Below are 25691 nucleotides of genomic sequence, written 5' to 3'. Positions count from 1 at the left end.
CTATGTCTGCCAACTTCAGTGCTGAAAGGAGGTGCAGTAAAGGGGTAAGCTCAAAGATGCTAGATCTGCCGGAGAGAAAAGAACCAATGTATAGTGTATGCTATCATTGTGAATACAATCCTCGAGACAAATAAAAGCTAAGATAATACAATTATAGAGCATTTATTTCCCCCCTCCCCCGCCCCTTTCATGGTATCATCTAGATTGCTGTTGAACAGTGGAGGGAGTGAGTAGAAAGTCCTTCACATTAGCAGCCTCAGAAGGATTAAAGGCTGTGTCACCTGCAGGACTATTTTTATCGACCTTGGAAAGATGACATGCCTAATTTGAATTATGATATTTATTATCTCCTAGGCCACTCGAATGATGCAGAAAGGGAGGACCAAACTAGGAGGCAAAAAAGGCAACTATGCAGTATAATGAGGCACCTTTTTATAGTATTGCTTCATTATTTTGTGGTTTTTTATACTTGCTAACACTTTCTGGCCAAAGATTTGACCTCATTGGTACCGGTTTAACAACCGAATACGGTCATAAACAACTGAAGGATGGATAACCAGTCAACCTTTGCGGGTGGCATTCTATTGTGCGGAAACAGGGGTCGCCACATATTTAGTAACGTTTGATGCGATTCAGCTAGACGCATTGTTTGGTTAAAATCTGCAGATACAGCAGTGGATGGATCAAGTGGCAAATGGGGCCAATCTATAATTATGTGGAAAACGCTGCGGCTGCAGAATCGCATAATTCAAGTGGCCCTGATTATATAGATCTCCGAAGGATAACAGGTTGAGTTTCACATATGGCTGTAAATATATCGACCTCGTAAGGATTGCGGCCTATATCTGCCCAATCATCACAGCCTGGGTTTAACGGTACTCTTTGCAGTAGGGTCCCAACACACTGAGCTGCCTTTAGAGGGGTGACCTATAGTGCCTTGCCCATCACACAAGGGCACTGTGGGAGGTGCCAAGACTTGAAGGTTCGCCACCGCAGCGCCTCATGAATAAGGCACATCCTTCCGGCCTGGCAGAGTCTGGCGGCTCTTAAATTGCATCAGAAGCTTGTTAGCAAACAATAGAGCGCGCAAGGGGCCGGGAGGGGCCGCGGGGGGTGGAAAGGGTGCTGTAATTGGATAGGGCGGATGCACTGTACTTAAAGGTAGGGGGGAGGATCCGTGTCAAGCACCGGTACTGTGCCATAGCTGAGAGCTCCGCAAGGCTAACTGCAGGGGAAGAAGAGTGCACCTGTGGCACCCCACACACTCACCTCGCACTCCCAGCTGGACCCGTGCGGACCCGGGGGTGCCAGGGCACCGCGCCCACTCTTCAGCGGATCCTTCGTTCTCCACCCGCTGCAGCTGAGGGTGCAGTGCACAGAGGAGCCAAGGGCGCATAAGGAGCGGCGCGGCAGGGACGGACCCTTGGACCTCCTTTCTGCAGCTCTGCCAGCACCGAGGACATCCTGGGGTACGGGGGACCCCAACAGTGCGGCTCCAGTGCAGGAGGATGCAGTCTTCCAAGATAAGGCTTAATATTGGAGCTTAGACCGTTCCCGGGGAATCCGGAACTTTGCACCGGGAGTTAAAGTGGTTTGCGCAAGATCACACGGTTGGTGTCAAGTGGAGAAACCAGGATTTAAACGTGTTATGGTTTGTGACCTGAGTTGGAAACGTAAACATCAGAGCACACCTCACCACAAGCTCCAGGTTGCGAGGATAGGGCAGCGAGAGCCATGAACACCGCCGCCTTTCTTCGAGGCGAAGCAGAAATGCCTCGGAGAAACACAGCGGCGGTTTCGGATTCGGGGGCATGTTTTTCTTTTCTCTCCTCTTGCCATTGGCTGGAGGAGAGAAAAACACGCCCAGCGAAAAGTAGCGAAAAAACATGCCCCCGAATCCGAAAAGGACGGGGCTTGTTTTGCGAGACAAAGACTCTTCTCCAATGGCTGGCCAGCATTTAAGAGGCCAGCCAATGGAGAAGAGGAGAGAAGAGGGGCGGGTCCAAGCCCCTCTTCTCCAAAACATTAAATCTCGGAGCGAGACTGCGCAAGCGCAGCCTTCGAGCCGAGACCTAAAAAGCCGTGGCTAAAAAGTGGAAAGAAGAGCACGGAACACGCCCCGAATCTGAAAAAGACGGAGCCTATTTGGAGGGATGGCTCTCTCCTCCAATGGCTGGCCTCTGTTTAGGAAGCCAGCCAATGGAGGAGAGCCAAAAAGAAGGCGGGCTAAATAGCCACTCTAAGCATCATAAGATCTCCGGACTTCCGGTTCTGCCTTCGGCAGACCGGCTGGTCCCTCGACCTAAAAAGGGAGAAACAAAACTACAAACATTGGAATGTTGGAGCAGAAGGCTTATACCAGCCATTGTAAGCCTGGAGCCACTTCGTTGTATTTAACGGAGCTCCCAACACTCCAGTGCTCTAATCTGTAAACAATGAACGAAGAATTATAAAGCATGTCACCTCCTCTGTCTCATCACTCTTACTGCTCCACCCTCTCATTCTTAGACTGCAGCTTTGTCTCTCCTCTCCTCTCTCTTTTCTTTTAATTCTGTTGCCCTGCAACTTTCTCGCTTCCTTTTAGCATTACACTGTCCTATTCTCTTACGTCCTTTTTAGCGCTCACCTAGCAAACAGCACAAGATTTCTGTTTGCGAAAAGATATATTGTCAGTTCACAGTAAGCTGAGATCCTGACTGTTGCTTACCATCGTTGGCTTAATTGTCCCTCTCACATGCTTGCTTTTTATTTGTGAGCTTGTGTGGATTTTCCTTCCTCTTCTTGTGTTCATCCCGACTCTGGAACATGGCCTCTCTTGCCCATGTGCTTCTCCCTTCCTCGCTCATTTCTTACCTGTGTACTTCTTCCACCCATGGTGCTCTGTTTCCCTGCCTCGCTCCACATTTCTCTATATCACCATTGCTGTGTACTCCCTCCACTCTCCGTGTTGCTTCTATCCCTCCCCCTCTATATTACTTTTGCCACCCCCGACCCCATGTTGCTTTCTCCATGGCCATCATATTTCTGACCCCACCCACTTCCTGTGTCTTGCTTTCCCCTACCTGCACCCTACGTTTAGCTTCCCCCACCCACCTGATAAAAAAAAAACTTTTGCACGACTTTTGAAAAATTGTATTTACCAATCCAACTCTCAAAGGTGAATATAGAGATTTATACATGTTATTTTGTAGGCATGGAGCACGTGCCTACAAAATGATGTGGCCAGCCTCATTATATATATTTTTTCCTTCTCTTTAGCCACGCTGTACAGCTTTGGGAATGCTGTACAACTTCGCTAAAAACCATGGACAGAGCCAGTAGGCCCCAAAAGTAAGAACTATTGCCTTTTCCAATGCTTGTTTTTTTGACGTCAGGATTTCGGCACAGCCCTCTTGTGCTTGTAATAAAAGGTGGTCTGCACCAGCGTGCTGCCATGTTGGGCCAACTCTTGCTAAGCGATTCACAGCTATTTAACATTATAAATGAAACCTCAGGGGGTTGAAAAAAGAGCAGGTGCACACATGATCTGTAAAATTCAACGAAAAACCACACGAGTGTATGATTCATGAACATTTTTCAGGTAATTTCCCACCAGGGAATCATACATGTATCCACTCCTGTGAAAGGCTAGAGAAAGGGAAGAGAAGACTTCATCTTTCTTAGTGGGTTTTGTTGAGATAAAAAGAAAAATGTTACAAGTGCAAATGCACAATTCCACATAATTTACATATGCAGATTTTTCACACACTGCAAAATCCACATGGAAAAAAAACTTCTCAGAACTAGTACGTCTTGACCTCTGTATATGTCACACACTCATAGATGTACTTCTTTGATTCTTTGTAGAATCCCAGAACCTCGGAAGTATACTCACAACATAGACATCAATTAGAAGTAGATGTTTGACTTTGTAAGTCTCCGTTTTGTAAATTGGGTCTGTAATGGTAAGTGCCTGCACGCCTTCCTCCTCGTGACTGACCATCTGCAACTTTAAAATGTGGATGGAAGCCAAAGGGGATTGCCCTTGGATAGGGATCTGGAACCACGCAGTGATGGGCAAATATGATCGTGAACGTTTTTAGTTTTTACTTTATTACCACCTTTGATTCAGGACTTTCTATAAAAAAAAAAAAAAAAGATGTGATACATGCTTTCTGAGCACACACCGGTAGTGTTTTAACATCAACTTACAAGCCACTGAAGAGCTGTTTATGGCACATTTGTATTTTGAAGAAGTGCGATATGATGTTTGAAGAGAGCTGCTTTCCTTCTGTTTTATTTACATAGCCCGCACGAGCATGGGAAATCACACTGTACGTATAAATGTTACTTTGAGTTCAAAATATGTGCCTCAAATGCTGTTACATTAATCATTGTCTTTCAGCCAAAAAAAGTCTTCATTTCAAGTGGTCGAAACAGGGTATGATCCTGTTTTGGCTCATTGGAGAGGGATCAATATACTAAAACCTAAGGGTGGGCGAAACTCGTGGAGTTTCACTCCACGGAATTCCCCTGTGTTACATAAAAAGCTCTGCAAGTTCTGTAAGCGGGTGGAAATCGGTTCATTGCATTACTTGCGCTGATTTTTAGCACCGGGAGCTGGTTCTGCACTGCAAAATCAGTGAGAATGGCACCATGTGGTGCACCTGAGGGCGCTGCTTCTCTGCTGCCGCTTGAGTAGATTTTCTACTCAGGTGACAGCTTTCTCAACACAAACGGTCACAACCACCCGTGTTGAGAAAATCTCCCCGGGTGCTATTCTAGCACCCAAGAATTGCACTAGAAGACGCAAATCTAAGTTGGTGATCCGCGCGCAAAAAAACGAATATCATGCAGCAGTTGGCGGAGTTTTGCCGAGGCTCCCTGTTACCAGCCTAACGTGGAGTGGGCAAAACTCAGTGAACTTTGCTGGCATAGCAGAGTTTATCGCCCACCCCTACTAAAAACAGATAATAAAGACACCCACATTTCTAATACTCAAGTAATTATTAATGTAAAACACAACGAATTGAAACAATTTTCAAACTTAAGGTTCTTTGTGTTATTTCAGAAATGAATTAGTTACTAAGCATTCCACGAAATATAAACATGAATACACATACATATGGCATACAAGAATAAGACACAGAATGAATCACACAAAAAATCAAAGTAAGTACAAACCTGAGATCACTGTGTCCTATTAGTTAGCATAGAAAGTTGTTCAATTCTTATTAGGGTTTGCGTAATTTTCAACAAATGAAGTCCCAGAGGGAAGAGTTTGAATTCCGATGGTCCCTAAGAGAGTACATATCAGCAATGTCCCTTCACTTTAAATATTGGAGAAATGTCCTTTATTCATCACACACGCCTCTAATCTCTATATCTGCTGCAGACGTGTTTCGACTTCCTTCACATGGGACATAATCATTTTATAGAGCTCATCCCCATGGCGTTACCCTTTGTAAATGTGGACACAGTGTATAGAATATAAAATAAAATAATCAGTATTGTACAGAGGTTTACTGAAGAGCTTAATTTGATTTTCCAGCTTCAATAAAAGGAATCAGGTTAGCACAGACGATGGTTTCTGGATAGGGCGTGGGTTAGGGATAATGCATGTATCCCACTGACTAATTTTATTGCTTTTACTCACAGCTCACATGTCATCAACTCATTTGATTATGCTGGGTATGTACTTATATTTCCTAGTGAAACCAGAAAATGACAAAAGTAAATCTCTGTACAATGTTGATTAATTTTACATTTGAAGTTTGGGTTGTGGGGTTAATTGGGGTATTGGGTGAGTAGGGCTTAAGAAAAATATATTTAAATGATATTTTTTTGGGTGTTAAAAAAGTTTCATCTCTATGTTTATCTATATGTTTAATTATTAAATATTTTATATAAGAAAATGTATATACGTTTTTTATAAACTATGATTTTATCTATTTTTATGGATAGTGTGTGTATTGGGACTGGGAAAGTTAGTGTGATTTTTAAAGTGTATGCTAATTATTGTGACTTCTTTCATATTTTAAAACTTGGATGTTTGAAATTAAATACGACACTTTTTAATAAAGTAGGTTTTATTACTTTTATTTATGCTTGTGTTATGTTTAGGATGGGGGTTGAGGGATAATGTTTATTTGAATCATTATAAAATAAGAACGAACTCTATGCAACACTGATACGTTTCTTATTTTTAAGCTGTATTTGAATTAAATGTAGAATTTATAACTTGGATTTCAAACTTAAACATTCTACATTTAGGAAATATTTTTGTTTCTTTATTTCCTTTGTGTCTATTGAATTTGAACCTGTTCCCTTTGCCCCATAAGTCCCCCACAAATGTATGCACTTTCCCAAATGTTTAAATGTTTCTTAGACTAGGGTTAGAATAGTAACACTTCCACCACATATGCACTTTCCCCAATGTATGTCGTACTGGAGTAAGAATAGTAAATCTGACTCTTGTATATGCACTTTCCCCAATGTTTGACAAGAACTAGAATAGTAAATCTGACCCTTCTCACCAAATGAATGCACTTTGCCCAATTTATGTTAGACCAAAGTTATAATTATAAATGTATCATCTCTCCTCCAATGTATTCATTTTCTCCAAAGTTTGTTCAATTGGAGTTTCAATAGTATATGCACTTTCTTCCATATATATTAGACTGTAGTTATAACAATAAATATGCCCCCCACAATGTTTGCACTTTCCCCAATATTTGTTAGGTTTGAATTAAAAAAGTAAATCTGACCTGCCAATTGTATGTACGTACTTCCCCCAGTGTTTCTTAGACTGGAGTTAGAATAGTAAATTAATTCCCGAAGTATGCATTTTCTCCAATGTTTGTTAGATTGGAGTTTGAATAGTAAGTTTGACCTCCCCCCAAACCCAAACGTAAGCACTTTCCCCAGTGTTTGTTAGACTAGAGAGAATAACAAATTATAAATCCAGTCCCCTAACCAGCGTCCCCTACCTTGCAAGGTTTGCTAGACTGGAGTTAGAATAGTTCATCTGTCACTACAAATGTATGCACTTGCCCCATTGTCTGTTAGATTGTAGTTAGAATAGGAATTGTGACCCCCAATGTATGCACATTTGAAAGGCTAGCTCACGGTTCCTCAGGAGCAGTACCTCCAAAGCCCACCATACAGCAGCACTGTTAGACCTGGCATCCTTGGCGTGGTTTTCCCTGACTTTTTGCCTCTACCCCCTGTGTTTTTGATGCTGTGCTGGATTTCGTTTTTGCTGGCTTAGATGCTTTGGGCACTTTGCCACTGCTGATCAGTGTCAAAGTGCAAGTGCTCACTGTGTAAATTGATATTGGGATTGGTTCTCCCTGATTGGCATATTTGTTTTACCAGTAGGTCCCTAGTAAAGTTCACTGAGTGTTCCAGGGCTAGTAAATCAAATGCTACTAGTGGGCTCGCAGCACTGATTATGCCACCCACACGAGTAGCCTGAAAAGAGGTCTCAGGCCTGCCACCGCAGTGCCTGTGCACGGTTGGTTAACTGCCATGTCCACCTGGTGAGTGCACCCACTTGCCAGGCCCTACCCTTCCCGTTCCATGCACGTAAGACACCCCTATAGTAGGCCCAAGGTACCCCCCTGGGCAGGTTGCAGTGTATGCGGAAGGTAGGACATGTAGTGGTGTGTGTAACATGTCCTACCAATTTTGTTTTTCACTATTGAAAGGCTATCTTGCCCATAGGACAGAATGGAGAATGCTTCGTAACATTTTGCAAGCATATCTTCCCATAGAAGTAAGATAGAAAATTGGAATCTGGAATCCCTGAACTCAGAATTCAATAACACATCTTTTAGTAAAGATGGTTTTTAAATTATGTGTTTAAAAATAGCAATTTTAGAAAGTGACTATTTTCTTGTTCAACCTTTCTGTGTCCCTCTGCCTGGTTGATTATTGACTGACTGGTTTTGGGAGTGACGGGGGCTGGTAAGGTGTCTTGGCTCCAGGAGTCTGGGTGAGTCAACACTAGGCTGAATAGGCCGATCTGCATAGGAGTAGCACCTGTACCAGAATAGGGCTGTGCCTGCCTTCCACAATGCTGGCTCTGCCCCCCTGTGGTGTGTCTGAAGACCCTGGCCCACACTAACAAAGGAAGATGTTGTGCTCTGGCAGAGTGCCCCCCCGAGAACTGATTTGAACCGGGCTCAGAGCCCCTTGCACAAAGGGATCAAAGACATTTTTGGGGTATAAGTATCAGACCTAAAACCCCTGAACTTTAGACTATTGCTGGAATCAAGAGGAACCTTTGGTGAGGAGAAGAGCTGAAGAAACTGAGGAGAAGTACTGCCCCTGCTGTGTGTCTGGGGTTGGCCTGCAGTTGCTGTTTCTGCCAAAGAAAGGAGGAGGACTTTGCTGTGTGCTGTGTCCCCTGCTTGAAGAAGGACTTTGCTGTGTGCTGTGTCCCTGGCCTAAAGAAAGCCTACAAGGGCCTGAGGAAGAGCTGGCATCCTGTTTTGAAGTCCCAGGAACAAAAGGACTTCACCCCCAGTTCCCCTGAACTTCCTTGCTGGGAGTTCCTACCTTCCAGAAAGTACCTGTCACTGTCACTGTGTTGGGCCTCTGATGGTTGTTTCTGCTGTTGGGAACTGGAAGAAACTAAAGAGAAGGAAGACATCCTGTTTCTGACGCTGTTGATGCCGCCGCTGTGACGCCGCGACCTGCATCGAGGCCCAGGGAGCTGCTCGCGAAGTGAATGACGCAGCGCCCGGCCTGCTCCACAGCTTCGACACCCTATGACGCCCGCCGACGCCGGCAGTGATCGGCCGTGCCCGATGCCAGCACTCTCATCGACTCCGTCTTCGCCAATGCCTGCATCTTGTTATCGCGGCGCCGATAAACGCCGAGAGTGACTCGAGAAACCTGCCGACGTCGCATCACCACCAGAGCCGACATCGGCCTTCTTCGACGCGGTGCATCGTCACCGACATCGTTTCCAAGGTACTGTTCGTTTTGGGGGTCTTTGTGACTCCGCGCCCAACACCGCGATCCTCGCGGGCGGCGCCATACTTTGGATTTCGTACTGTCCTGACGTCATGATAACCCCAGTTGGTGCTATTTGATTTCTACAAGCTTATTTTTGCAACATCCTTTCTAAAGACATTTTACTGAGTATCTTTATGTTGGATATTTTGTAGTTTTTGTCTTGTCAAGTTTAGATTAAGATATTTTATTTTTCTAAACCAGTGTGGTGTCCATTTGTGGTGTTTCACTGTATTACAGTGAGTGTTGGTACAAATACTTAACACATTGCCTTTGGGATAAGGCTTTCTGCTCGTGCCAAGCTACCAAGGGGGTGAGCAGGGGTTATCTAAGTGTGTTTCCCCCTTACCCTGACTAGAAGCAAGGGTCCCTATTTGGTCAAAGGTACCTACCTCTGCCAACTAAAGACCCCCATTTCTAACAAGCACAGATTCTGTAGTTGAACAATTAACAGAGGTTCAAATTAGTTAGATGATAGGAAGGGAATTAGGAAGGGTACTGCGGGGAGGGGAACCTGGAACAAACAATGTCCATGATTAAAAGAAGGTGCTTTCTTTCAATAATATGCATATATATCTCCATCAATAAAACACACTATATGTTAATCTTACCTAAAAAGAAACTGTATGTTGATTTGTATTCATCAACAAGATTTATGAAGCAGAACTGTTCTTTGTCTAACCCAATTCGTGCCATGTAATGTATACAAATGTGTTCTGGCACCATAGGATTCTTGCGCTTAGCAAATGTTTACTTTTGTAACAATGACTACACCATGAAATCCATGTTTGGAAGCTCAATGTCTATTCAAGATTTAACTATGATTGTCTATTGGTGAATGGACTCCTCAATACACAAAGCATCCTTCAATAGTCTTTGTGCGCACTATTCAGCTATAAACAACAATCCTCTTTGCAAATTGTCACTTAAGTCATTGTTGTACACACTGTAAATCAACCAATTCTATCATGCATTAGAACTGTGAATAATCAAGAAGGGTGATAGCACAGATCACGAAGGATGACAGCAAACTCACTTTTCAGGTTCATCATAAGCACGGCGAAAATATTTGCAAAAGTACGTGTGCTTATGTTCTCAAAGATACAGACATCACAAAAAGACTGACATTAATTTCCGACTAACAAGAAATGTGAGTTGACGAGATGCGCCTCACCGGACTCGCCAAGAGAAGTCTGCGGTGCCGCTAGAAATTGGGTGCCGCTCGGAATCAAGAACGCTTCACTGCAAGTGTTCGTTGGTGGGTGCGGCCTCTATTTATTGGAAAGGCTGTTGTCCTTCAAACACCACAGCATGCTTCCGCAAGATGCGATATACGCATGGAAAGGACTGCAAAATAAAAAAAAGGGAATCAAGAGCAATCGAAAAAGGACCAAATAAATACATAACGAGGGCAACAGTTTTAAGGTCATTGCGAATCTGACAAAGTCTCTGAATGTGTAACCAGTGTTTATCCTGTAAAGTAGCACTACATCCAGTGTTTGCAATAGATTAGAAGGTGGTCACAAGGATATATGTTCATGTTGGAGTTAGAATATTAAATCCATTACCTACTTCACCCAGCGTTTGGTGATCTAGAGATGTATATATTAAATCTCCCCCACCCTCCAAATGTATGCACTAAAGTTAAATTAGTAAACCTGACACACCGATTTATATACTTTCTCAAAACTTTCTTAGACTGGATTTAGAATAGTAAATCTGACCCCCAGGTATGCCATTCCCCAATTGTTATTATGTTGGAGTTAGAATATAAAATGTGTCCCCCACTCTCACAATGTACACACTTTCTCAATTGTTTGTAAGACTGGAGTTAGAATAGTAAATCTGATATCCCCAATGTATGCACTTTCCCCAGTGTTTGTTAGTTTGGTTTTAAAATTGTTAATCTGATCCTCCAATATATGTACTTTTAACAGTTATTGTAGGGGTTTTAGTTCTAATAGAGTTTTTGAAGGGATTTTTATTTGTTCATTTTTTTCATAACTTTGAATTACAGTTAAGGTATTACATATTGCACAATTCTGGATGTGTTTAACATATTACAAGCATATTTAATTAAACTTTGTACATTTTGAAAAATATTTAGCTTCTTTAAATTCATTTTTTATTTTCCAGTATTTTTAAATTCTTCATTTTTGCTATATATTGTTAAATATTAATTATAATGGCTGAATGTATTTACAATATGTTTTATTTCTTTTAAAAATGGCAAATAATTATTATTTGTGCTATTCTATTCAAGAATATAAATTACAAATATATTTTTATATTAGGATTACATTTATCACTCCCCCATCTATGCACTTTCTCCAGTGATTGGTAGATTGGAGTTTGAATAGTAAGTCTTGCACTCCCCTCAATGCATACATTTTCCCCAATGATTGTTAGACTGGAGTTAAAATAATAAAGTCTAACTCCAGTCCCCTTACCCAGTGTATATGCCTTCACCAATATTTATTAGACTGGATTTAGAATCACACATCTGTCCCTAACAATGTGTACACTTAGCCCAATGTTTGTTAGATTGGTGTTAGAATAGTAATTGTGACCCCCAATGGTATGCATATTCTCCAATGTTTGTTAGGGTCAAGTTAGAATATTAAATCTTCTACTCCTCAATGTTCGCAATTCCCTCCGTGTTTTGAAAACTGAAGTTACAATAAAAAGTCTGACACCCACCATTTATGCATGTTCTCCAGGGTTTGTTAAACTGGATTCATTATAGTAGATCTGCCTCCTGCCTCCAGTGTATGCCCAATCCCTAAAGTCTTTTAGACTGGAATGAGAATAATAAATCTAACCTGCAATCTATGATCGTTCCTCAATGTTTGTTATGTTGGAGTTAGAATATTAAATCTGATCCCACCCTCCACAATGTACGCACTTACCTTGATGTTTGTTAGATTGAGTATAGAATAGTAAATTTGACCCTTCCGATGTATGCACTTTGGCCAGTGTGTCATTGTAATATTAAATCTGACCTGCAAATGCAGTATCCACACTTTCTGTTGGGTTTTTATTGAAATAGTGTATTTGAATTGATTTTTATTTGTTAATTTTTTATTATAATTTTAGACTGATGTCAGGTTGTTATATGTTACTTTATTCTCAATTAGTTTATGAGATTATGAACAAATTACATTTAAAATTGTCAAGTTTTTAAAATATTGTTTTTCTTCTAAATAATTTTCTTTTTAGTATTTTAAATATCTTTATTTTTTATACATATTGTTGATTATGATTAATTATGGTTGAATATATATTAAAATTTGTTTTTTAAACAAATTGCTAATATCTGATATTTTATTCATGAAATTAAATTACAGTTATTGCAAATGGTTTCTGCCTATTTAGTCTGCCAGGATTTCTTGCTTTTGATCACCTTTTGAGACTCACTCAGTGTAATTTCCTGCTAATTGGACTCAGCCTGTTTACCTTCAGTGCCCGCCTTTCAAGAAAAGGCTGCTGCAGCGCAGCTAGGGTAAGGGGCACTGGGCTGGCTACACATGAGCCCGTGTTCATACATGTTTGCATATGTATGCGGGCTGCGCATGAGTGACTACCGTTGTGTGCATCAGGTTGCTGTACAAAAGTAATATGCTTATGACAGTTTTAGACTATAGATTTACCCTTTCAAAATTACACCTTGTGACTGGCCTAAGCCCTCCTTTTACATTTTAATAAGTCACACCTAAGTAGGCCTTATTTCCCATAAAGACAGGGAGCGTAGTATTTAAAAGGAAGTCATTAAAAGTTAATGTCGAACATGTCTTTACAATAAAATGTACCCAAAAACGATTTCACTGTAGCAAGGCTGGCCGCTTCCTAAGAGAAACACTGAGCTACATTGTTACATTTAATAAATGCTGAATTCAGTTTGGTAGCAGCTAGAGAAATAATTCAGGGAATCATTTCTATAGTTATTCAAAATCCAATTTTATATTAACATACATTTTTGTCTAACTTTTAAGCAACATATGCTCATAAAAAGTTACCAGTTTCCTGCCTACTACCTCCGATGGCCTTTCTTGTAAGCATCGAACTGTCACCTGGCATCTGGATGGTTCCCCTGAAGTGAGGTGTGAATTGCTCTCAGGACAGGGACAAAGGGTCTTGAGTTTAGGGAGTTGTCCTTCCCTTGACAGGATGGCCTGGGGGATGTGCCCAGTAATTTGTTTAACTTCAGAAGGGCCTTCTCTGTCACAAGCAGATATGGCTAACACCGGGTCTGCACTATCTTTTGTCCTTCTAGTCAGACTTCCTCTAAGAGTGGAAGGGGGAGCTGCCTCACAACTGGTTTAGAGTAACCACAAAGGAGAGACTGCTCGTTTCCATGTTCATACCTCTGGGTTGGCACAGGAGCTCTGCACAAGGGAAGAAGGGTTTTGCCATACTAGATTGGATGATGTGGCATCCAAGGATTGGGTATCTACATCTTTCTACCCACACTTATAAACCCCTGCACAAGGGAGAGACAGTGAGCAAGTCCCAGTACCTGGAACATGAACACTGGCCCACTTATACCCCATGAGGACCAATTGGGAGAAGATCTGGCCTCAATGACCACCCCAAGTGGTGTGCAAGACATCCAGGAGGCTCTGGGGCTTGGAAGTGTGCGAAGGAGGGTGTTCTGCTGACTGGTAGAGTATGGGCTGTGCATGAAGCCCCCAACAGCAGAAGAGAAACACCAAGAGCAAGCAGAGAAGGAGAAGACTGGTGCAGGGATCCAGTAAGGTGAGCTCCTACGAATGTACACCCTTTTGAAGCCAGGAGGCCTGTAGAATTACACCTGGAGCTAGAGCTCGCCTCAAGGAGAAAAATGAGCCAACGATCCTCAAAATTTGCCCAACAAGAACCCAGTTGTGCACCTTGGAAGATTTGCCCATTTGAACATGCCAGCGAGTGGAGATTATTAGCCCACACTACCTGCCCTGGGTAGGCCTTGGACTGCTCTTCTAAGCTACTCTGATAGCATCAAGTGTTACAATGGCATGCTTGTTTCCCAGTAGGGAGGCAAATGTGGACCTATTACATGCGCAGGACATACATCTGCACAACTAATAGCCACATTTCTTACATTAGTGTTCAGGGGCGGGATCAATAGTATCCAGTTCTGGTATGCACTAATAACATTTGATAAGTTTAGTTTTGCCACACATTACCTATGCATTAAAACACAAATATCAGAACACAAACCTCTCAGAGGGAATAAAACTTTTAGTTGTGTGAACTTTAGATGTGGGAAAATGAAGCCTCCGCACACAAATATGTCATGTGAAGACAGTGATGGTTAATGTACTAACTGTGTTTATTATGACTAGTTTGCATTTTTGAAATGATGTGATAGTGGGGTGTGCTTTCACAAAACTCTTTCCATGAGAAGGTCCCAGGTCAGAGTGCCCTTAGAACCCAACACTACACACACTAGGCCTGTAGGAGGAGGGTGCTTCTCTATAGGTTTAGGGAATGCGACAGCTACCCGCACCATAGATTTGGGTTAAGGGGTGGGCCCTGCTTCTTGGGTTGTAGAAATAATTAGAGGGCTCCAGGAAATGTTTGCGTGGGCAAGGCAGATTTCCTGCAAGGGAGTCTGTCATTCTTTTTGTAGAGATGTTCCCATTGTTTGCGCAGACAGCAAAGGACTGGAAGAGTAGGGCAGGAGAGTACCCAGAAGTTAGTGGCAACCATACGAGTTCCCGCCAGGAGAGTGTGGTGGTCCCCGAGAAATGTTCCCATGGGGGCGGGCTGCGAGAAAAGGTTGTAGTCCCATTGGCCCCACAAGGTTATTTGTTTGTGAGGGGGAGCTGTCCAAGGGTTGCCGATACTGGTGGTTGACCCAGTAAGGGGATGGTTTCGAAGGTAGGAGGTGTAGTGGTAGCCTTTGAGGAGACATAGAATGGGTAGTGAGTGCTATGGTTTCCCCAGGTGGGCTAATGACTGACCCTAAGGAATTCAGAGAGGAGTGGTGGACTCCCTAGATTCCTGGGATGGGTTAGAGATGGACCCAGAGATGTCAGGTTAGGGTAGGTGACCACCCAAGGATGTCATCCTAGAGACTGTTTTACCTAGAACCTGAGGTTGTGGCTGTGGCAATGTGCAGCCAGGTATCCAATCACCTGGGTCCTGTGGGGTCAGACCCCATGACAGGGGGCGAGATTCTGTAGATGGATGGTGTGCAGGAGGAGGGTCAGCCCTCCTTGACCCATCCCGGTGGCTGGGTGGTGTCTATTCATGGAAAGGCCCATAAACATCAGTTTGATGGGAGAAAGTACATCTGTTAGGGATTGTCACTCTGAGCTGTCAGAAGGTTGGGCTGTTGCAGGGATTCTGCTCAGGAACAGAACTATGCTCGGGACCATAGAGCATTAGTAGATAGGGACTGAGTCACCATACCACCTCAGCACCATGAGCCCGAGTCCTACTAGCTAAAGTTTCTCACTTGCCCTCTTACCCAAATAAAGAGAGACGAGTGAATTGACACCCCAGAACACAACACTCCCGACCCTACAGGGATCGCGGTAACAGGATACACCTTTTCGCTCACACAATCCCACTCGTCCACAATAAGATATGACAGAGGCGCGAAGGAAGTTTTAAATATTTATTTAAACTATTGTGCTCTTGAGCCACAATCAGAAAACAACTGCCTAGCAAAAAGACCATAGTCAGCAAAGCGTATAGTATGAAAAGCCCTGCCATATTATAAAACAGATTAGCCTAACCTCCTTCCCTTCTACAGAGGAAAACTGATTATACAGAAAAGATCTCTGGGATTAGTAGGGGACCCCGTACCTTAGCATACACAAATGAACGTACTATTTCTCAGATACAGCCGTGATCTCTCAGAAATCTCTTTCTCTATCTCTGTTACATTGCTGTGCTTACCTATATGTCAAGGTTTACATGTGCATAAACAACAGCTGCATTTCTGTTTTGTGTCTAGGTGTGAGTGCCTGACCAGAACAGAATAACAAGAGACCTTGTCTGCTGTATTCAGACTAAAACTCAAGAAAGAACAGAATGAGAAAACAACTGCAGATTCTGTGTGAAAATACAATGTGGCACAAAAGCAAACATGTTTATATAGTAACGTGTGCAAAGCAAATGCAGCCTATGTCGTGCACAGTTAGGCTAACATAGGGAAAACCACAATGGGCCATGTACAGTACACATGACAGTTCCTTAGCAGGCTCCTGCCTAGCGAACTGTAGGTGTACCTGCCTAGAGGTGCCACCCTGATGCCTCTTGAAGTTTTGGCTTGCCAAGCATTTGTTTGGCTGGTGGGTGTGGCCCCCACCATGATGGTGCAGAAGGCAGGTGCACCTGTAGTAGCACAACCAGATTGCCAGGTGGGGCTTATCTTGAGTGAAGGAACCCTGTGCATCAGTCTAGGTTGGTGCTAGACACTTCTGTTCTGGATTGTTACCTGAGCTGTCAGATGGTCAGACTGTGGAGGACTTTGCAAGACAGACTTCTGGTGGATGCAGCTTATCTATACCAATTGGGGTGGATACCTATGTTGAGGCGGTGTAGGAGGGGATGTGCCTGCAGTCGCACGACCCAGTGGCCAGGAGGGACCTACCTTTTGCTAGGGATTGCAGCTTTGAGACTCAGCAGGTGGGGGGACCCTCACCTGGGAGATGTGGGAGGCACAGTGTGTGCCTTCACGGTGACCGGACAAATTTCACTGGGGCCTCTGATTGGTCTCTAGCTTGACTGCTTGGAGGCTGAGGAGAGGCCTGAAGTGGTGCCTTAATAAGGTGTGGCCTACACAGTGCCCAACGGCACTTTCAGTTGACTTAATGGGATTTGAGAGTTCATGGTGGGGGACATGGACCAGGACTTCTGGAGGGGTTCTTGTGGTAGAGACTACCTGTGTGACTCTCTGTTTGGCCTGTTTCATTTGGAAACACAGTCATCCAATAAGGGTGTGGTGGCAGCTATAGCCCCCAGCGTCACTGTGTTGTTGAGGGTCAGAGTTCCTGTGAAGGGCCTATATCTGCATCTTTAGGATGGAAATGGATGAGCACAGGTTAATTTAGGGTGTGTCTCTGACTTACCCTAACTAAGATTGTGGTTCCTGCTTGGACAGGGTGTAAACCTTTGCCAACCAGAAACCCAATTTCTAACACATACACATACACCCCCACCATATTTTACTCACATTCACTTAATCCCCCACACTTACTCTCATCACTAACGCTCGCTCCCTCTCACTCAGACTCATGCCTACTCATCCACTCTCACAAGCTCAATGATTCTCACTCACAAACATGCATAGAGACACACTCACTTACATATGCACAGAGCAGCAATGCTGAATATTCTTTTACATATCTTTCTCCCTCTGCTGATGAATCCTCCATGTCAGCAGCAGGGCAGGACTACAGAGTTGCTCATAAGAACTGGCAGGGAATGATTCCTGTGCTTCAAACAAGGTTTAAAGATAGGAAGACCTGCCCCAAGCGCTCTCCCAGCCTCCGATAGTGCCGGAAGGCCAGCTGCTATCAGGAGCTGGGACAGAGCTGGAGACCCCACCCTTGCTCCTCTGTGGCTTCTCATTGGACACAGGGGCACACTGACTACTGCTCTGCCCTATTTTTGCAGGTACGCTGTGCTGGGTAAAGATTTCACAGTATATTTGCTAATTAATAGGGAACGTACCTGTGTGAGGGTGATGTGAAGCACGACTCTTCATCATGGGCGGCTCCAATATCCATTTGCCGAGTGCTGTGCTCTTAGTCAGCAGTTTCAAGATTGATTCCACGCAGGCCCCCCCAGCTCTCCTCCTCTCATCGGGAGCCAGGGGAGGCCCGAAGACTGACCTGCTCAATGCCAGTGTTCATGAAAATACAGATGTTGTCTTTTCATTAAGATTTCTAAATGAAATGAATAAATGGCAGTTTGGACAGGTGTCAAGCACAATAGGTGGTGCTCGCAGGCCACAGGGCACCACCCAAACACCGCTGTTGACAAGCTGCCACTGTCTGTAAGGTGCAATTGACCTGCTAATTGCCACTTTGTAGCAAACTATCACAAATGAATGAATGAGGGATTTATAAAGCGCAGGAATCACCTCCATAGGGGTATCTCCGTTCTATAGGAGCTAGGACGCAGGGCCAGTAGAATCACTTGCAAAAGAGTTCTGTTTTGAAAAAGGACGAGGTCTGCACACTTTCAAAGGTGCAAAGGCAGGAGATTCCAATAGAGGGGAGCGGGGTAGAAAAAGGCTTTGCCCCCCCCGTGCGAGACTTCCTAACACAGGGGGGTGATAAGGAAGGATTTCTCCCCCGAACATAAGGATCTGCTCGGCTGAAGGGGATGAGATTTTTTCAGTTAAATAGCTAAGACCCTTGCCATTTAGCACTTTATGTACAATATAACAGATCTCTGGCGTACGCGGTGCCAGTGTAGTCTTCGCAGAAGTGGGAGCGAGGCTGTTCTGGGTGGTGTATCAAGGACTAGTCGGGCTGCAGTATTTTGGACCACCTGAAGTTTATTCAGTAAAAATTCATTTGCGGCAGCTAGAAGTGCGTTACAGTTGTCCAGACGACTGATCACCAGTGCTTGAATCAGAGTTTTTCACACAGATAAAGGGAAGATACTGAACGCTGTACGCAAGAGACTCAACATATAAAAGCATCTGCGTAATAGCTAGACTTTATCCGCGCTTCATACACTAAGAAAATCAATTGCACCCTTGAAGGATGTCAAAACATTACTTGCCAGCGGTCAGAGTAGGCTAACTCTTTCCTTAATTGAAGCATGAACTCTAAACAGATACACTAGTACAGGCTAACTGTTTCATCTTAACATGGAGAAAATATTGAGTTAGGCCCAATATTAAGAATAGCTCGAGCTGCCATTGTTTTGAGTTTTAGAGTTCACAAGACTATATAAATATCATTAACTCTAGAAATTCAGGAGGTAACCAGCGATTCACCAACAATTTGAGACACTGATGTCTCTTTCTAGTTACAGTATTATACTGTTAACCGTAGCAGAATTCTGCGAATACATGAGATATTTCAAGTTAGAGCCGGGTCTGGCGACTTGGACTAATGCATCCACTGTAGGGGCCTCTGTTTGACCTCATGGTCACAGGTTTAAATCCTGGCATGTCCACTCAGCCTTTCATCCTTCGATAAAATGAGCACCATAAAGTTGGGTAACAATAAAACATCTGTTATTCATCGCCAAGATACCCTTGGATGAACATGCGCTTTACAAATACACCCTATGTTATATAATAGTATGACTGGTTTCACACAGAAACAAAAGAGTATCATTATCTCCCTATACTTTAGTCAAGCAGTGTGCATAAAACTTACAAATATTATTGTCCACACTGCTAGGTTTTATGCTTAAACAGAATCCCATTCAATGCTGTAGCATAGGCTCAAAGGTGATCTCCGACCATGTTGTGCTTGATGGCGAGACACTTGTTAGAATTTTTAATCTGATTATTTGGGCAAACAATTAGTTATTTATGATTTTAGGATAATAATGAATGTTATTTTCAAAATGTGATCCCAATCCTTTTTCATTACCTGGAATTACTCCATACCTAGTGCCCATTCCTCCTCCTAGCCTGGAGGGCCTTTTGCCCTGTCCTTGTCTTTCTCTCTTTTTTTCTCTCTTTCTCTCGTTCTTTCCCTTCTGTCTCTCTTGGGCTGGGCTTAATGTCTGCTCACTTGTAAAGAAATCAACCCTGTGGCGATTCCGTCTTTCAGCAAATGTATGTCAAAGTATGTTGTTGTGCCCATTAAGGTTCCAAATTAGAGTTTGGCTACAAGGGTACTCCATTGCAGTTGTGACAGAATACCCTCTCCACCAACTGAAGGTCCATGCTCCTCATTTAGAGTCCGGTGGAACATTAGTATGTTTTCTCTGCGGCTGACTTACACCTCTGATGGCCCAACAGAGTAAGGGCCACTGGAGGTTTTGCCATTTGCCCGTCCACCCGTCCTACTTTGAATGGGCACAAATGGCAAGTTTTCACAGTACTTGGCTTTAAGGGGCAGTGAAAACTACAGAATGACCACAATGCCGTGGGAGAAAACTTCCATGGCGAGGGGGTCGTTACTTTTTTTATTTTCAAAAACAAAATCCCGGTTTGGGACTTTGTTTTTTAAAAAAAAAGTTCAAAGTTTGACATAGAGCTTTGTCATGTTGACGAACCCATCAGTCAAACATTCAAAGCAGTTACAGGCAGCACCGTGATGGCATTTCCTGGAAATGCAAGAGATATCCTCTGGCCTGGCGGACATCTTTAAATTTGGTAGGTGGGTACTCCTTCAGGGCGGCAGATTACTTTTACTCAGTGACTCTGATGGAATAAATTCCCCTCCGCCAAAGTCTACATCAGGCCCTAAGTCTGATGATAGAGCTGGTCTGGTCTCATGGATCTGCTTGATCTTTTGTATCACAGCTGAAGTCTTGAAATTCACGGACCCTTAAGAGTTCTCCCTTGTCATTTGTTAATTATAAAGCTACTTTCTCATAGGATCATCAAGAAAAGTTGGCACTGCATTTATAAAATCACATTCATGTATTCCTACCCTTCTCTTTCTGCCAATAAACGTGTGCACAGCGGTGGCTTCTATATTATTGCTGCTTAAATCTCATATACAAGCACACAGAGATGATAGACGGAGTGCTGAAACATTTCAGACACTCACCCCCAGTCACAGATCTGGGTTGAATCCATCATCGTTCTTTAGCTCACTTTGCCACCTATGTTCAGACCCAGCCATATGTAAATCAGTCTTGATCCTGTGCCTCATGGGAACAGTCCAGCCCGAACTGCCAAGTCAGGTCTTCCCTGAACAGGAAACAAGCATCGTGGGACCGGTTTCGGGATGGCATGATGAGCAAAAAAACGATGGATTTAGGTCTAGATCTCTGTACTGGGGTGAATGATTGCCGTTGTTCTGCATTCTGTCCATCAATTCTTCTTTTTGCAGAAATCTGATATACAGCAACCACAATAAAACTTCATCTATCAATATGGAATCGAGCTTATGTTTTGTAGTCTTTTTCCCTGCACATGTTGAGGTTTGTGTGCCTAACAGGTCCAGGGCATTCTTTGTTCCTGGTAGGAGCAGACCATCCCAATGGATTTCATAGAGAAATCGTCATTATTTTCTCTTCCACCCATCTGTCATTATGCCTCAGAGTTTCTAATTTTGCAGAAGTAACTGAGGTACCACACAGCGCCCCCTTAAATTAGCATCTAGCTTGTATTTAATGTTCTCATGACCTTGGCTGAGTGAGTATATAACAGTATAAGCTGAAAAAGGGCACAGCTTGTGCCATCTTGATGATTTTGGACATGCTCTAGAATGGGTGCATAGGAATAGCGACTGGAAAAGTGTTACAAGCAGCAAATTACAGTTTGCTCACCTGAACATGTCAGTGTGTCCTTAGAGCTCTGTTTTCTCTATTAATAAGGACCTATAGTTTCCATTGTCTTCAAGCTTTACCAATAGGGACCAGGAGCACTGATGTACACTAATACTTGCAGTGCAGATATACATATAAAATCACTTCCTGGTCATGGTTGCGCAAACACTGCTGGTCCCTGCTATGTGTTTGCTGGCAGCTCTTCTCGTTTAGGATAGTTCACTCTCCAGCAAGACTATGAGACAGTACTGAATCAACTTTGTTCTGAATTTAGCCCTATTTCTTATAGGGACATTCATCTTATTGTCGGGGATTAATAATTTAACTACCTTTGTGCAATGCTCAGGTGTTAGCAGTGCTTACTTTGAGCCAGTGGTTGGGCCCACCAGCTCTAATTTTTGGGGACCGCCACTTATTTTCCCTCATCAGACATTTACGGAGATAAAGCGGGAGAAAAACCCACAAAGGGAGAAAGTAGGAGGAAGATAAAGACGGAACACCATCACAAAGGAAGAAGGTAGGAATCTGCAGGAGTGAGGTAAAGGGGCGGGCAGTGTTTGATAAGGGATTAAAGAGGCACTGAAAACACAGCCTTTTTATTCAGTGCGTCGACATTTAATAGCACTGACCCCAGGCTTCTATGCAGAGTTTTGGGCACCGACACTCATTGTTTTCTAAATTAAGCACTGTGCGTTAGATACAAGAAGCAAAGGGATGCTGCCATTGGGATATATCTCCCATATAGGTAACGTTATAAGATTTTGATCAAACATAATCAATATGCCCTTTGCAGTCTGTACTTCAGCTTACTATGTTGACTTATAACACCTGTTACTACTACCGTTGGAAACGTTGCCCTTTCTGTAGTGCCACCCCAGATTTTTTTGCCTTAAGCTGACCATATTTTTGCTGAATTTAGGACCCTGTGCGCTTTACCCCAGCAAAGCAGAGGTAAAGTGATTGTGTTCCTCCTTTCAACATTATGAATTTAATATACAAACGATTGGCATAGTTAACTTACATGTAAGTCCCTAGTATATGGTACCAAGGTGTACCCAGGGCCTGTAAGTTAAATGTCACATGTGGACTGCATCTCTGATTGTGCCAACCACTACAGACCTGCCACCATTAGCCTAGCTGTGCAGATTTTAACTGCAAACTCGACATGTCAAAATAACCTCTTTTGACAAGCCTAAACTCTACTTTTAAATATGTACAACTCACCCCTTTGGAGGCCTTATTGTCATTGAGGCATGGTGCATGGTATTTAAAAGTAGAATATGTAAAAATGTAATCTCAATCCTTACAGTGACTAACACCTCAAAGTTATTTTCATGGTAGCAGGCTGGCTGTTCCAAGGGAAAACACTGGCATGCAATATTAAATACTAATAATGTATCTCAGGAGGGGAACAGCCATTACATTGCGGCTAATACCCAGCATGCCATTACAACGCAAGCATTACCTCGCATACGTTGTAACAACGCATAGTCTTTACTATGCAATTTTTTACAACACATGTGCTTTTACCACGCATGACTTTACAACAAATTTTGTTGTAAAGGTATGTATGGGAAAAGCACATACGTTATAAAACAAAATAGGTGATCCACATTGTTGTGAGGAAACAGGCTCTTCCTCTTCCTCACAATGACGTGCACCGCCCCTCAGACGACTGCAGGAACCACGAGGAGAGAGAGGACCATGACGAGAGAGAGGTAAGGGGGATTGGGCCTGGGGTGGGGATTACTATTTTAGGATAAAAGGGGGTCGGGTTGTGTAGTGGTAGTGGTTTAGGGTAGGGAAAGGATTAGCGGGTGGGTGGTAGTGTTTTGGGGTTTAGGGTAGGGAGAGGACTGGGAGTCAGGGGGGTCGTGCAGGGGTAGTGTTTTAGGGTTTAGGGCAGGGGAGGAATGGGGGGTTGTGGGGGTCGTGCAGGGGTAGTGTTTTAGGGTAGGAAGAGGACTAGGGATTGGGGAAGAGTCATGCAGGGGTAGTGTTTTAAGGTTTAGAGTAGGGAGAGAACTGGGGTTCGGGGTGGGTTGTGCAGGGGTAGTGTTTTGGGTTTGGGGTAGGGAGAGGACTGGGGGTTAGGGGAGGGGTCGTGCATGGGTAGTGTTCTAGGGTTTAGGGTAGGGAAAGGATTGAGGGTTAGGGGGGTCGTGCAGGAGTAGTGATTTAGGGTTTAGGGTAGAGAAAGGATCATGGGTCGGAGGTGTCGTACAGGGGTAGTGATTTAAGGTTTAGGGTAGGGCAAGGGCTTGGGGGGTCATGCAGGGATAGTGATTTAGGGTTTAGGGTAGGGCAGGGTACTGCTACTTACCGTACTCATTTTACCAAGTACATGCCTCTACCACGCATGCCTTTGCATTGTAATGGCATGCGTGGTAAAGGCATATGCGTGGTAAAACAATGTGTTGTAATGGTAGTTTGTTGTAAGCGTACTAGCATATTAATACCCACGTTGTAATAGCACGGGTGGTATTAGTATGCATAGTAATGTTATACAACCATCTCAGGAATGTGAATGGGACTGGCTAGAAAAATAATCAAACAACTTTTTTAAATATCCAATTCAATGGTGAAGTTTTTAGTTTATAAGTATTACAGAAAAGTAACTTTTAGAAAGCTACCTTTGCATTACCTGAAGGCCCAGAAAGCCAAATGTGCCTTTTTTCTCCCACTTCTCCAGCCAATAATTAGCATTTCAAAGGGTGTGAATGAGGTGTTATGTTGCTCCCAGGACAGGGGCAAAAGGTCTTGGGCGTGGGGAGATGTTGTCATGTGCTTGACAGAATGACCTGTAGACTTGGCCCAATAACCTGATTAACTTCAAAGAGGCCTACCCTGTCACAACAAGCAGACACCCAGGCCTACACCCTTCTTTTGACCCTCAAAACCCCCCTCCCCCGCCAGACCATCTCCATCACAGTGGGCCTTTGCTGACCTCACAGAATAAGACCCTGCTGGAGGGTCAAGACCTGCGTGATAGATTTGCTGGGGTTTTTCATATGACATTTGAGGTGCACTTTAAAGAAGGGCAACAGAATGCCAACACAGTTTGTGTATATTCACTGTGTGGTTGCTGAAAGCTCAACTTTATTCTATCAGATTTGTGTCTCTGAGTTCGTTGGGGGTACAGATACTGCCTAAAACTGGAGATTAGTGTTAGATAAGGGAGGAAACTAGGATTGCAATAGGACACTCCTTGTGCACACGCCCAGCTCTCACGGCCCAAGATTAGTGTAGCCAAAGACTTCGGCCATTCTGTGAATGCCCAATGTGAGTATGGTTAGTTATGGGAACCTGTTGTCTGTGACCTGTGAAGAGCCTAGAAAGATCGACCTGTACCCAGGACCCTGGACAAAGAAGTGGACTTGAACGTTCATAAGGCCAACCTTCTGTTAAAGCTACAAGGACACAAGTTACAAGAAGCCTTCCCTGCAACTACCCAGCTGACCAGTGGCAGCTGGACCTGGACAGGACCCTCCTGTAGGCCTCTGCCTGCCACCCTATGAGCCTCTAAGTGCCTCCTCTGAGGTCCAGAGGGGGTGTTTAGAACTGTACTATTGTGGTGGATTGGAACTTAAGGGACTAAAGTCAGAAGGTAAAATCTTTGGCCAGGACACATCTGGTAGTGTATCTGACATGAGTTGCATCATTATTAGCATCAAAGTTCGCCTGGGTCCTGTTCTACTGTGACTATTGACTATCATTGGCACTTTGTGCTGCACCCTCCGATCAGTTGGAAAGAGTGACAGAATTTTACATAGGTTGGAAAGCTGGAGGTTGATTGGTTTTACTACTCCATAATTTTTTTGGGCGGACAAATGTCTGGAATCATGGAATTCAATGTTTACTGGCTTTTAAGGCACTTGTTGGGGTATACAAAGAAGCAGGGGTCAGGATAACATTATAGGTTAAAGTGTGCTTTACAAATGCACATAACATAACAGTTGAATGGTGAGGCCCCTTGATCAGTTGCGTCCAATAGGAGAACCTCGGCTGTATCTCTCTTCATTCAGAGTGTCTTCTTCTCTATCCAGTGCAGCACATGGAATCAGTGTTGACTATCTGGTTAGTTGACTAGCAAAAGTAAATCTGAGTGTTATCCATGTACATTTGGAAGTTGACTTGATATTGGGCAGTTAATAGGGCCAGGCAACAATTGTACATTTTGAACCAGAAGCAAGAAAAGCACGGCCTTATGGAACACTGAAAGACACAGAGTGAGTGGAAGATTCAGATGACCCTATCCTGTGATC

The 25691-nt window shown here is 43.6% G+C and overlaps 1 protein-coding gene and 1 long non-coding RNA gene across 3 annotated transcripts in view; one reads left to right on the top strand and one right to left on the bottom strand.

The window, feature by feature from the left end:
* The window catches only part of TMTC1 (transmembrane O-mannosyltransferase targeting cadherins 1), a 1415052-nt gene that overhangs the window by 39561 nt on the left and 1349800 nt on the right, over window positions 1-25691 (top strand). The gene's annotated exons all lie outside the window — the stretch shown is intronic.
* The window catches only part of LOC146854935 (uncharacterized), a 425965-nt gene that overhangs the window by 349616 nt on the left and 50658 nt on the right, over window positions 1-25691 (bottom strand). For both annotated transcript variants that reach the window (XR_014981253.1, XR_014981254.1), the window contains exon 2: window positions 10175-10347. This is a non-coding gene — a long non-coding RNA (uncharacterized LOC146854935). The remainder of the gene's footprint in view (window positions 1-10174; window positions 10348-25691) is intronic.

The sequence above is a fragment of the Triturus cristatus genome, chromosome 4_1 (genome assembly GCF_964204655.1).
Source record: "Triturus cristatus chromosome 4_1, aTriCri1.1, whole genome shotgun sequence".
NCBI lineage: Eukaryota > Metazoa > Chordata > Amphibia > Caudata > Salamandridae > Triturus > Triturus cristatus.
Note: the sequence above shows the minus strand (reverse complement) of the source record. Positions and strands in the feature narration are given on the sequence as shown.